We start from the raw sequence: 13870 nt of genomic DNA, 5'->3' as shown, positions 1-13870 counted from the left end.
CGCACAGGACAAATTTGTATTCATGTTGTAAGTGTGATAAATTATGTCAGGCAATTTCCAGCTCAGTGCAGCTGTAACCACAGAGGAACGGAAGTTTGTCCTTCTTGGCTCAGTAGTGCTAGTTACTTCTATAGTATAGTGCTACAAGGAGCCAGTCTGCGACTGTAAGCACATTAATATGCAAATTGTTTTAAAATTGTATTGCATATTGTATATGATAGCCTGCCACAAAAACTGCAGACTTTTAGAGTGCATTATAAAGCAAGTGTAACCTTTCATTTCATGGGGTTTGCTCCAGCTGCAAGATATTATTAGAACTTATTGTGTAAAATGTCTGATATTTCTCTTTCCATGCACCTCATTACGTGGTTTTACTCGTGGGAAAGTGTTACTCTAAGTGTCACATATTTGGTAGTTAAATGTCATTCATAAGTCCACTAATGCCATGGACATGCCACACATAAGCAAAAAACTTGGCTGCCTATTTTGCACTCACACGATCGGTCTCCTGTTAGTGCCCTTCAATTTCTTGTGGTTAGCAGCAGTTTTAAAATCCTCTTAGAATTTCTCTTTGCTCAGTTGGGTGCAATTTCTAATACTTGTATGTTTTACTTGTCTAAATTGCTTGATTTTGCTCGCAAGAAAGTGTAATTGTCGTTGACATGTCACTCATAATTACAGTGACATTATGAAAATGTCACACAGCAATTTCAAACCTTGGCAGCCATGTCCTTGGCCACGCCCCGTCAGTCCTCATTTTAAAGGAAACAACGGCAAAACTGCTGAGTTCAAATGGCTTTTAGGGGTTTTACACAAACTGTAGCACTTTCAGAACCACAAAATAGCCTAATTAGGGAAGAAGATGTGATATAGCACCAGACCTGCTGACTTTGAAATAGGGAACCGGGTTCGAGTCTCGACGTCGGCTCAACAACCAGCTCGCGCTATCTAAAACTGCAAAAAATGGTTTAAAAAATGGCCCAACTGTCAGCAACGACAACATATGAACTGTTATATCTTTCTACTGCGCATGACTACGGGAGAGGTATCCTCTCTCTGAGCATGCGCAGAACACCAATGTATCTGAGCATGCGCATTCAGAGTAACCCTTGTCCGCGCCTGCGCACTCGCCCCTTCTCCATCTTGCCTCTGCAGGGCCCTCGCTGCTGTCGGTGCTGTTCCTCCTCCTTCCTCGGAGCCGCTCTCGGGTCTCGGTTCACGCGGAAAAAATGACAAAGAAAGGACCGGAGGAATGAGGGGCAGGAAACCAGGACAAGTGAGTGATGGTGTGTAGAGACTCTCGGTGCTGTACGTCGTTATATATTAGAAACATTAACCTCATCCAAGTCAATAAATTAGACATTTTATTTTATTGATTAGTTCACCTCATGAGAGAAACCTGTCTCTTCAGCTGGCAGCCGGGTCAGGAAGAGGGAAACCGCGCCCTTTAGCTCCAGGTACCAATTGAAGTCCTTGTCTTTAGTTTTGTAATTCATTTCTTTCAGTTGTGGTTGTGCATTTGTTGAAAGTCAACTGAACTAGAACTACAATTCCCTGATTGCACGTTTGTGCCGAACGAAAGCTTTGACCAGGAAACGAATGTGTACCAGTGGCAAGGACTCCCCTGGTAACCCTGCACCAGAGCCCCATTAAAAGCTGCTACAGAGAGAACAGCTTTGCACCTGGATCTCCTCCTAAACATATTTCTGTAGAAGCCCAAAATGAGGTTCAAGAGAAAATGAGTTAAAGGTCGGAGGACATGGACTTGAGGTGGGGAGAGAGGAGTGTTATGTTGCTCATTGCATGCAATGCTTCACAGGTGTTCTTGATCTCAAGGCACTAGATAACTCCTTTCAGACCGCAATGTCTGGCTTACAAAAACACTGAAAATAAAAATGAACTGGACTGGACTCTTATTTGTCCCAGGACGTCTATTGATGCAATGACCATTTCTAGTATAACGGCTTTCAACCCCAATGACGCCGTTTCGTTTCACACAGCTTTATTAGATCATTGTGAACAGATCATAAAAGCAAAAGAATACATATAAAAAATATCCAGATCAATAAATGTTCATATCTTTTGAATGTTTTGAATCGTGACATAAATGAATACGTTTGAAAATAGTTTCCCTTGTTCAACTGATCATAATGTTAGCTGGTTAGATATATGTATATGTATTGACGTTCCGCAAAATATCACCAGCACTCAGGGAGGGGGGAATTTTAATCCTTGTCTGGATTTATTGGCACTCTATTACAAACAAACAAACGTGTTTCAGCGGTACGCCTTCCTCAGTGTTGGCGGCCACCGCGTTTGCGCCTCATTTATTCAAACTATATATTCAGTTTCAATGGCAAGTCAGGCAAATAGGTCACGCTATCTTGGAGTGATAAAATTATAGGCAAAAAACGTAACTTAGTGGTTGCTCTCGCTAGATTAGAGAACTTACAATCTTCATCTGCAACAAAGCTCAATAACACAAAACTAAATGTTAACACATGCACATAACTGTAAGTTCTTGTAGAGCTGTGGAACATAATCGCGCCCTGCCTGCACAATGAATTTAGCCTATGCTGTGTGACAAGTTACGTCAGGCAAATGTGGTCACGCCAACTCGGAGTGATAAACTTTACATAAAGAACACAACTTATTGATAGCTCCCACTATGTTATAGAAGTTCAAATCTTCACTTGCTAACAAAGCTTGATAATAAAAAACCAAACCAATCACACCTGCATAGCTACGTGTTCTCGCAGCGCAGTGAAACATTACGCCCTAAATGGGCAATGTATTCAACCTCTGCTGTGTGACATGTTATAAATGCAATTTCCACATACAAATCAAAGACAAGAATTGAGTCCTGAAAGTGCAATATCATTCTATGCTAATTAGTCTCTCACCCAAATTACCAGTATCACTGAATTGTTCCATATACCTTCAGACCTGCCTGCTTCCTGCTTATAAGTGCACCACAAGTTCCTCCCCAATAGTCAGGCTTGTCGGTGACTTCATCACCATATCTAGAATATTACGCAATTCCAGCCTTTGCAACTTTTTTTCTCTGTCACCGCCTCTAATGTCACGTTGTAGATGACCAATGCAAAAGTATTTAAGTACATTCCTATTGCTATGGTGATGTGCCTGAAAGTGACTTGCAACAGGGTAGCTCGGATCTCTGTTTTGGATTGCCCGCTGGTGTTCTAAAATGCGGACTTTTGCTGGGTGCATTGTGCTTCCCACATATCTGAGGCTGCCTGGGCATGTTAGGCAATCTATCACAAAGGGTGTATTAGAGTTCATGAACTTTGTGATACAGACCGGGTCCTTTAGATCTTGGATTTTATACACAGTCACCTTGTTGCTGTTTGCACAAGCCTTGCACCTCCCACAGGGATAGAAGCCTGTTATACCCTGTATTCCTCTCTGCACTTTGGGTAACTGTAAGTAGCTCTCTACCAGCTGATCTCGTATGGAGAGTGTCCTTCTAAATGTCAGCGAGGGGTAGGGTGGCATATCCTATCATATTACTGTGTCAATCAATCAGGGGAATTGTAAGTGCGCTACTCACCCGTGAGGGTCTCAAGGCGCTGGGGTGGGGGATCCGCTGGTCTGTTTAGGCAAAGAGCCAGGTCTTGAGGGTCTTTCTGAAGGTGTTCAGGGAGGGTGCGCGTCTGATGTCTGCCGGTAGCTCGTTCCATGTTTTTCGCTGCAATGTAAGAGAGGGATCTTCCGTCTGCTCTCGCTCTGTGGATGTGTGGGATTTCGGCCAGTGTGAGGTTGGAGGATCGGAGGTTTCTTTTGGGTACTTGGAATGTTATCCTATTGTTGAGGTATTTGGGTCCACTGTTGTGTAGGCATTTGTAGGTGTGGGTGAGGATTTTGAAAGTGACTCTTTTCTCCACGGGGAGCCTGTGGAGTCTTCGTAGGTGTTGGCTGATGTGTTCTTGCCGAGGACGAGTCTGGCTGGGGTGTTCGGTATGGTGTGGAGTTTGCGGAGTAGGGACTTGTTGATGACGGCGTAGTATGTGTTTCTATAGTCCAGTCTGCTGGTGATGAGTGCGTGGGTGACCGTCTTCCTTGACTTGGGGGGGATCCATTTGAAGGTCTTACGGAGTATGCACAGGGTGTTGAAGCAGCTAGATGTTACGGCATTGACCTGTTGGTTCATGGTGAGTGATGAGTCAAGGATGATACCCAGGTTCTTGGCGTGGTTTGAGGGGGTGGGTGGGCTCCAGAGGGCTGTCGGCTACCAGGTGTTGTCCCATGCTGAAGGGGTGGTTGAAAGGATGAGGACTTCTATCGTCTCGGGGTGGAGTTTCAGACAGCTGTTGGTCATCCAGTCTGCGACGTCTTGCATTCCTTTCTGGAAGTTGAGTTTGACAGTGGTGGGGTCTCGGGTAAGGGAGATGATGAGCTGGGTGTTGTCGACGTAGGATACGATGTTGAGGCCATATTTTTAAACGACGGCTGCAATGAGGGCCATGTGGATATTGAAGAGGGTCAGGCTCAGTGATGATCCATGTGGGACTCTGCAGGTGATTTTCGTAGGATCAGAGAGGAAGGGTGGTAGTCTGATTCTCTGGCTTCTTCTGGTGATGAACGATCGGATCCAGTCCAGGGCTGTTCCTTGTACGCTGGAGTCGTGCAGACTGGCGACTAGTGTGCAGTGAGAGACGGTGTTGAAGGCCGCTGATAAGTCGAGTAGGGTGAGGGCTGCTGCGTTTCCTTGGTCCAGTAGGGTGCGGATGTCCTCTGTGGCGGCGGGTAGGGCGGTCTCCGGGCTGTGGTTGCTTCGGAATCCGGATTGGGATGGGTCGAGGATGGAGTTTACTTCGATGAACTGTGTCAGTTCTCTGACTGTTTTCTCTGCGACTTTGGCTGAAAAGGGGAGGAGCGAGATGGATCTGTAGTTTTTGAGGTCAGTGGGGTCTTCTGTGGAGTTCTTGAGTAGAGGCCTGACTTCTGCACGTTTCCAGTCATCTGGGAAGGTGCCTGTTTTGAAGGTGGTGTTGATGGTGCATTTCAGTTCAGGTGCGATGGCGGCAGATGGTAGATGTGATGCAGGCAGGGGTCGGAGGGCCAGAGTGGATGTCTTTTATGGTCGAGGTGGTGTCTTCGGTCATGATGAGTGACTAGTTGGAGATGGTGGATTGGCTGTTGTCCTGGGGGGGGCGGTGAGGAGGCTGTGGCGTCTGGAGGGTGGTCGGTGAAGTTGTTATAGAGGCTATGATCTTGAGGTGGAAGAAGGTTCCGAGCTTGTTGCAGAGGTCTTTGGACGGGGTGATGTCTGTGGCTTCGCTGCGTGGGTTGGTGAATTCCTGGATGACGTCTAAGAGTTCCTTGGAGTTTGTGGAGTTTGCAAAGATTTTGTTGTGGATGAAGTTGCTTTTGGTGGTTCTGATTTGGTTGTCGTAGTCTGTCAGGGCGTCCTTGTAGGTGGCGTAGTTTTCGGCTGTCTTGGTGTTTCTCCAGTTCTTCTCCAGGCATCTGCAGGTGCGCCTGGTTTCCTGGAGGGCGGTGGTGAATCATGCAGCTTTCCTGGGCCGTTGTTTGTCGGGGTTGCGTAGTGGGGCGAGCTGGTCTGTGCAGTTGGAGATCCAGTTGTGGAGTTCTCTGGCTGCGCTGTTGGCGTCGGCATTCCCGGCCATCCAGGTGTGGCTGTCTCGGGGGAGGGTGGAGTTAAGTTGCTTGTTTGTGACTTTGCTCCAGTTCCTTCGTAGTGGGCGTGGTGTAGATCTGGGTGGCCTTAGTTTGTTGACGGTGAAGTGTACGCAGTTGTGATCGGTCCATGGTGGTTACATTGTGTGGCTGAAGTGGATGCTGTTTCCTGTGGCGAAGATGGGGTTGAGGGTGTGTCCTGCTCGATGGGTCGCTGTGGTGACGAGTTGTTTGAGCCAGATGTTGGCGAGGTTGTCACGAATGGTGGAGGAGTTGGGGTCGTTGAGGTTGTCCAGATGGATTTTCAGGTCTCCGATGAGTATGTAGTTTGTTGACGCGATGGTTTGGGGTGAGATGAAATCGGTGATGGTGGTGGCGAAAGAGGGCAGGGGGGGTCTGTAGACAAGGGTTCCTCAGAGTGTGGTATTGTGGGTGATCTGGATCTTGAAGTGCAGGTGTTCGGCGGAGGAGAAGGTTTCGTTGGAGGTTGCGAGGCGGAAGGTGCTATTGTGGGCGATGGCCAGCTGCGGCCCTTGGAGGTAGTTCGATGGGGCAGGGAGGCGGATCGGGGCAGGGGCAGGGTGGGGAGTGGCAAACAACGGAATATGGAGAATTGGAGGTAAGTAAACAATTTAATAAATAAAACTAATTTCGTAGCGCACCCTGCATCGCAAAATGCGATGCAGTGCGCGCTACGAAATTCCCACACAATTTCTTCAATTAAAAAAAATCTTTTGTATGTTTAGTATGCAAGGCTAGTTCAGATACGAATGGAAAAAAGATGTAGTCTACAAATCTAGACATGTTCTCCATCAGACTGTCAATGGAAGAAATGATTGTTCGGCCCGGAGAGTTCAGTTGGTTCTAATGCACCTTCGGCAGGTGATAACAAGTTGGTAATCGTGGATGCGGCATCGATAGGAATGTGAATTCCTCAGTTGGAGATCATCCCCTTTGATTGCCATTTTGAGATCAGTTGCTCATAATCTGTTATGCTGTTCATATATTCATTGATCATGATAAGTAAATAGTTCTCCCTGTTGTTGAGTTGGTGGTATGCCTCCTTACAGTAATTTTCTCGGGTCTGCACCACCACATTTCTGCCCTTATCTAAGGGCTTAATCACAATTGAGTTGTCTGCCTCCTGATTCTTGAGTGCCTGTCTTTGCGTATATGAAACATTCAACGTACTCTTAGATATGTCTCTGTCCTCCCGCAGTTTAAGAAGGTCTTGATAAACTCTATCTGCAAAGATGTCAATAGCACCAGGAGATGTTTGGGCATAGAACTTTGAAATTGGTCTCAAAGGGATCAGTAGTCTTGCTTGTATAATTCCTAGATGGACAGTCCAATCCATGTCGTCCAGTCGTATGTCACTCAACTGTGACCCACTACTGCCAAGTTCTTCAAGAACACTTGATCTTTCTTACAAATATATACATGTCAATCCTTGTTTGTGCATATTAAAAGTTTTTAGTTGGGCAGAACGTGAATCCTAGTTTGAGGACTGGTTCCTCCTCTGGCGTTAACTCTTTTGGTGTCAGATTGATGATGGTCAAGTTTTCTCTGCCGTCTGAGGCAGTCATTGTCTGAATTTCATATTCCGTTTGTTGCGGGTGGTCCTGTTCGTGTTTCCGCTTCCTTGGTTTCTATCCTCCCCATCTCATCGGACTGACATAGTGTATATATATATATATATATATATATATATATATATATATATATATATATATATATATATATATATATATATATATATATTCACTGAAAAAAAACATAGGTTTGACACCAGTTATAGTTAGCTGGAAATTTTACTGACATAAAACCATTGAAATTCCCACGTTATAGTTAGTTGGACTCACTATAACTTGCGTGCCTGCAATGCACTGCTGATGACGTCACATATTACATCACTCATGACATGGTCAGTGACATCACTCATGACATCACTGATGACACCATCCAGTGAATGTGTGTATTTCTGAAGAATAAATATGTTTTATATATGTATATGTAAAGGTCGATGGAAGAATAAATGTTTAAATAAGTGTCTTAATGGATGTTTTAAAAAAAATTTGATTGGTTAACTGGTTTATTAAGTGTATCTTAGTGAATACATATATTAGAGAGTAATGTTTAAATATTCAAATATATGTATTAGTGTTTCACTTTGTGTATAAGTGCCTGCATGGGTTTGTGAGTTGCTACATGTGTATGTATATGGGTTATTAGATGTTTTTTTTAGTATCAGTATGAGTGTCTGTATGGTTTGGTGGGGGTGTTACTTAGCACATAGATGCATCAATGACTGACTCACTGTTTGTATGTGTTTTGAAGACAGCAATGTGCAGGACTGTATGGGTGGATGAGTGTGTATATGTGTTAGTGAGTGAATGACTGTCTCACTAGTGTCTTTATCAGTAACTACATATGTTTTAATCTAGTATATGTGAGTATTGATGTATATAAGTGAGTATATGTGAGAGTGAGAGATTGAAAGAGTTCTTGTTTAAATAAGTATGTGTTTCTATAAGTGATTGTTTAAGAGAGTAAGTATGTGTAAGTTTCCTTAAGTAAGGTGGTAGTGTGTGTATAGCTGTATATGCAAATAAATGGATGTTCAATAGTTTATTTGCATGTGTGAGCATGTGTGTGAGTAACTTTTGGATGACTTGTCAGTGTGTAACAGGATGTATAGGTGTTTCACTACATATGATGAGTGAATATATGTATGAGTGACTATATAGAACTGTTGGTGAATGAGGGGATGTGTATATAGATGGTGGTATTACTGAATTGGTTGTTGTAACTGGTAAGGGTATCTCTATTTTTTTGAAAATTTTAGTTTCTATTTTTGAATATGTGTTTCAAGGGTTACATTACACTGAAAGGAGGTCTGTCACTCTGTCACAAGGATGGTGTCATCAGTGATGTCATGAGTGATGTCACTGACCATGTCATGAGTGATGTAGTATGTGACGTCATCAGCAGTGCATTGCAGGCGCGCAAGTTATAGTGAGTCCAACTAACTATAACGTGGGAATTTCAATGGTTTTATGTCAGTAAAATTTCCAGCTAACTATAACTGGTGTCAAACATATGTTTTTTTTAGTGAATTTAATAGGTTTTTTAAATGCTAATTCCTAACTATAACTGGTGTGAAACCTATGGTTTTTTCAGTGAATTTCATAGGTTTTTTAAATGCTAATTCCTAACTATATAAGGCCTGAAACCTATGTTTTTTTTCAGTGAATTTCAAAGGTTTTTTTAATGCTAATTCCTAACTATATAAGACCTGAAAGCCCACCAGGAATCTCCAGTATGCGCCAGAGGATTGCATTGCAGAGAGGTGTAATGAAGCCATGCCCCTTTTTACACCTCTCTGCAACGCAGCCCCCATGCATGTTTGAAGAGGGGGAACTAATTCCCCTTGCATACTGGAGGCCCCTGGGGGCCAACGAGCCCACCTGGAACCTCCAGTATGCGCCAGGGGGCTGCATTGCAGAGGTGTAATGAGGCTATGCCCCTTGTTACACCTCTCTGCAACGCAGCCCCCTGCCGCGTTTGCAGAGGGGGAACTAATTCCCCTTGCATACTGGGGGGTCCCTGGGGGCCAACTAGCCAACCAGGAGCCTCCAGTATGCGCCAGGGGGCTGCATTGCAGAGAGGTGTAATGAGGCCACACCCTTTTTTACACCTCTCTGCAACGCAGGCCACTGGCGCGTTTGCAGAGGGGGGACTAATTCCCCTTGCATACTGGGGGTCCCTGGGTCATATCTGCCCAAACACCGATATTCCGAACGATTGAAAATGACTTTTCTTGAGAAACATTTGGATTTGGTTTATCATGTCCTATACTTTGGAATTTGACTGACTTTGAGGATGCTATAAATTACTCAAGTCTGCCCGAATTGTGTGGGTAAAATTGATACCTAGTCACTTTGAATAAGAATGTACTTACATCTCGTCTAACATTTGGAAGAAATATCTAGTTATATGACAACAGGATACCGACATAACTTGAAGGAAATAAGAACGCCCTGAAGAAGTTCTGTTGTACAGAACGAAATGTTTCGGCTGGCTGTGGTACATAAACTTAAGGAAAATAAAAGCATTTGAATATACACCAAGATTCAGCGCCTCAATAAGGACTCTAAGTGATATGATTTGATTGGACTTATTGTGCAAGTGGTGCTGTGCCAAACTTTGGAATATTCTCCACTACTCTCTACTACTTACTCTCTCCTACTCCACTACTCTCAAATACTCACTCTCTACTACTCATTCTCTACTACTCTACTACTCTCTACTACTCTCTCTCTACTACTCACTCCCTACTACTCACTATCTACTACTCTCTACTACTCACTCTCTACTACTCTCTCTACTACTCACTCTTTACTACTCACTCTCTACTACTCTCTACTACTCACTCTACTTCTCGCTCTCTACTACTCACTCTCTACTACTCTCTCTCTACTACTCACTCTCTACTACTCACTCTACTACTCACTCTCTACTACTCTCTACTACTCACTCTCTACTACTCACTCTCTACTACTCACTCTACTACTCACTCTACTACTCTCTACTATTCACTCTCTACTACTCTCTACTACTCACTCTCTACTACTCTCTACTACTCACTCTCTACTGCTCTCTACTACTTACTCTCTACTACTCTCTACTACTCACTCTCTACTACTCACTCTCTACTACTCTCTACTACTCACTCTACTATTCACTCTACTACTCTCTACCACTCACTCTCTGCTACTCTCTACTGCTCTCTACTACTCTCTACTACTCTCTACTACTCACTCTCTACTCTCTATTACTCACTCTCTACTCTCTACCTCTCTACCTCTCTCTACTTCTCTCTCTACTAGTCTCTACCTCTCTACCGCTACCTCTCTACCTCTACACCTCTACCTCTCTACCTCTCTCTACATGCACACATATACACACACATATATATATATGCATATATATGCATATGCATTTATATATATGTATGTGTATGTATATACTTACATATATAAACATATAATCTGTATATCTATATAAATACAAATATAAATGCATGCATACATATACATATATGCATACAGATGCATGTTATTTACATGAAAGTTTAAAAAACACTAATAAAAGCAAAGCTAAAAAGCCACCTCATTACAAACAGAATGGCTTTAACTTAAACGAGGGCGAGATCTATTGCATTTTCAATGCTTGTTTACTTTGGTTCCATCAAGAAGGCATTCAGATGTGTCACACATTTGCCATAAATTCTGAATGTTAGCACTCTAGTTGCTCATTAGATCACTGTAGTAAAGCTACTGCTCACCAGGGAAGTCTGCTGCTGGTATTCAAAGTGCATGTGTCAGTCTGCATGTCAGAATTTCTTTAATGAAATTGAAGAGGATTTGAGAAGTCACTCAAAATGTGCCCTAATTTTTCTTTCTGCAGCACTAATCATACTTTCTACGGCAAAATATACCCCCTCATTTTGTTCCTTTTTAAATTAAATATTTTAAGAGTTACCACTTTATTCCAATCAAGATGGCTTCAGGTGTGCCATACCTTTGTAATAAGTAGGACTGTTAGCGCTCTAGTTGTTCTTTAGAACACTCTGGGACATTCTGTCATTGGGCTATACTTGGGCTACATCTGGGTGATATTTGGGCTACATTTGGGCTCTTTTGTCTCTGGTGGCCATCTTGGAAGACTGCATGTCAGAATTTTTTAATGAAATAGAAGAGGATTTGAGAAGTCACTCAAAATGTTCCCTAATTTTTCTTTTTGCAGCACTAATAATACTTTCTATGGCATAATATACCCCCTCATTTTGTTCCTTTTTAAATTAAATGTTTTAAGAGTTACCACTTTATTCCCATCACGATGGCTTCAGGTGTGCTATACGTTTGTAATAAGTAGGACTGTTAGCGCTCTAGTTGTTCTTTAGAACACTCTAGGAGGCTGCAGTAGAACACAAAGGAATCAACTGACAGTCTCTGTCCTTGTTGGATGTACATGTTTTACTGAGAATGTCAGACTTCATTCTCACATGACTGAGAAAGATAATGTGAATTTACAGAAAATATGCTTTCAGTTTAGCTTATAGATCCCCTTCCAAACCACTGTGGGAAAATCATGAGATATTAGTTTTCTTTCAAACTTGATTCATGATATCACAGCAGAAGGTTTTTTCACATGATAAAATCATCTTAGAACACACCACAATTCCTAAAATGAGTATGGTACCATCAACAAATGATTATAATGTAACTAAAGTCCTAAAACCCTCTATTAACTACAATGCTTTTTAATGAGGTGCTATCCTGTATATTGGTCCCAAGATGGCTGCCAACACTTCTTGGATGAAGTGCTGACAGCCAATCAGATCAGATGTGTGGTTAGGCTCCGCCCAGATATATATATTTTTTTGAACCTAAATTACTCCAAATCCACTGGAGCACATATCTTGAGACATAGCAAAGGCACATCGGGCTACCAGTCCCTACAATTTTGCCAAGTTTTGTGGAAATCCATTCAGCCGTTCGGGCTAAAAGTGAGTCCAACCGCCCTATGGAAATTAACATGGGGAAAACACGTTTTGGGACCCCCCTTTTATCTCGGCCCCTGCTTGACAAATCCCCCCCTTTGAGAAATGTACGAAGATTCGTCCACCGGCGCCAAAGTTATTCCCAATAGAATGTTGCAGCTTTCCTATGGAAATCAATCCTAAGACCGCCAGTAGGTAATATATATATATATATATATATATTCTTGAAGGTGTTTAGGAATGCCACGTTTGACGTAAAGTCGGGCATATGAACGTCATGAATGAACCACTAAGGAATAGATGTTCATGCACAAGAAATGAGTTCTTGGAGAAATCAATATCCAGGCTGGGGGAAGTCCCTTCTGCTTAAGAGTCTGGTTTTCCAAGAAATCGTTGCGTCGTTTGGTGAACGGATGGAAGTAGCCATGCCTGTATTTGGGCAGCATGGGCTATGCCTATATAAGGGCAAAGTGAATTGTACCTATATAAGGGCATGAATCGGGAAAATTCTAAAACACCATACAACAGCATCTTGAACCTCACATCAGGCCATACATTTTAGGATATGTTGGTTTGTGGTTAGAGATGGTTGTGTCAGTGCTGCTGTATCTTAAGGATGCCCTTCAAATGTAGTATGCTGCCCTTTGGGTTTGTATGGTGCTCAGTGTCTGTGGTGTCATCATTGTTAGTTATTTCGTAGATTCATACCTTCTCTCACTAGCTGTTGCTGTTTTTGTGAGTAGCATTGAATAGAGTTGTAGGTTGATTTGAGAGTAGTCTGTAGTTAGCAATACATTTTCTATTTGATAGTTTTAGTTGCACTGAATGCACCAGTTAGAAGGTGCTCTCAGTTCTCTTAAAGTTCTAGACATTTCTGTAAGTATTTCGAGTATTCCTTGATGATCTCTAAGCTCCCAATTTCTGGTGTATTGACAGATTTTTTTGTATTGTGTTTCAATAACCTTTAAATACAAGCATCAAACATAGTATCAAGTGGGTGATCTACCAAACCAACAAGTCATCAATTACAGCCTAATGCATGCTTACAAAATGTAATAGTTCTAAATCAGTTACACTAATTGTTTAAAAGGGTACTCTAAAGTAAGACTGTCGGGTATAAAACTAGGCTGTGTTGTGTTTCAGGAAGGCAACATTTCTTATACATACATCACCTTATTTTTTTTTTTAATCTTTTTATTAGATTTTTCTCATAATATGCCCCCTGAGGGGGGTAAGGCACAAGATCATTACACATTTTAACATATGCAAAGGGTAACTAAAAATCAAAACATAGATGCACATATAGTGATTGTCATGCGTCAAGTAGCTATAGCCTCGTTTGACTTCGTTATGTCCAATGGGAACATGAACACGGTGTGGGGAATTTCGGGTGGGGAGTATAAGGGCCTACAGGTTCGTATTCCCTGAAATGTGTGTCCGTAGAGGCATAGGTGGGTGTCTTTCTCGCATGTGTTGTCTCTAGCCCGGAATCTCATGATCAACCCCGGTAAGGAGAAGAGAAAAGGAAACTTGTACCGGCCTCAGAACCGCCGGTTGTAAACAATGGGGAGGGCATGGGGGTGCGGGGAAAACGTCTCCTAGTGTATCGTGTAGCTTTAGGTGCGTGTGGCTCAGTGGTCCGGG

At 42.7% G+C, this 13870-nt stretch overlaps 1 protein-coding gene across 1 annotated transcript in view; it reads left to right on the top strand.

The window, feature by feature from the left end:
- The first annotated feature begins 1123 nt into the window (after positions 1 to 1123).
- LOC144772296 (uncharacterized) overlaps positions 1124 to 13870 on the top strand; it is a 36711-nt gene continuing 23964 nt past the window's right edge. The window contains exons 1-2 of the mRNA XM_078656523.1: positions 1124 to 1276; positions 1381 to 1457. The gene's annotated coding sequence lies outside the window, so the exon portion shown is untranslated. The remainder of the gene's footprint in view (positions 1277 to 1380; positions 1458 to 13870) is intronic.

Source organism: Lissotriton helveticus, chromosome 8 (assembly GCF_964261635.1).
Source record: "Lissotriton helveticus chromosome 8, aLisHel1.1, whole genome shotgun sequence".
NCBI classification, from domain to species: Eukaryota; Metazoa; Chordata; class Amphibia; order Caudata; family Salamandridae; genus Lissotriton; species Lissotriton helveticus.
The sequence above is the reverse complement of the archived record's forward strand: the minus strand, read 5'-3'. Positions and strand labels throughout refer to the sequence as shown.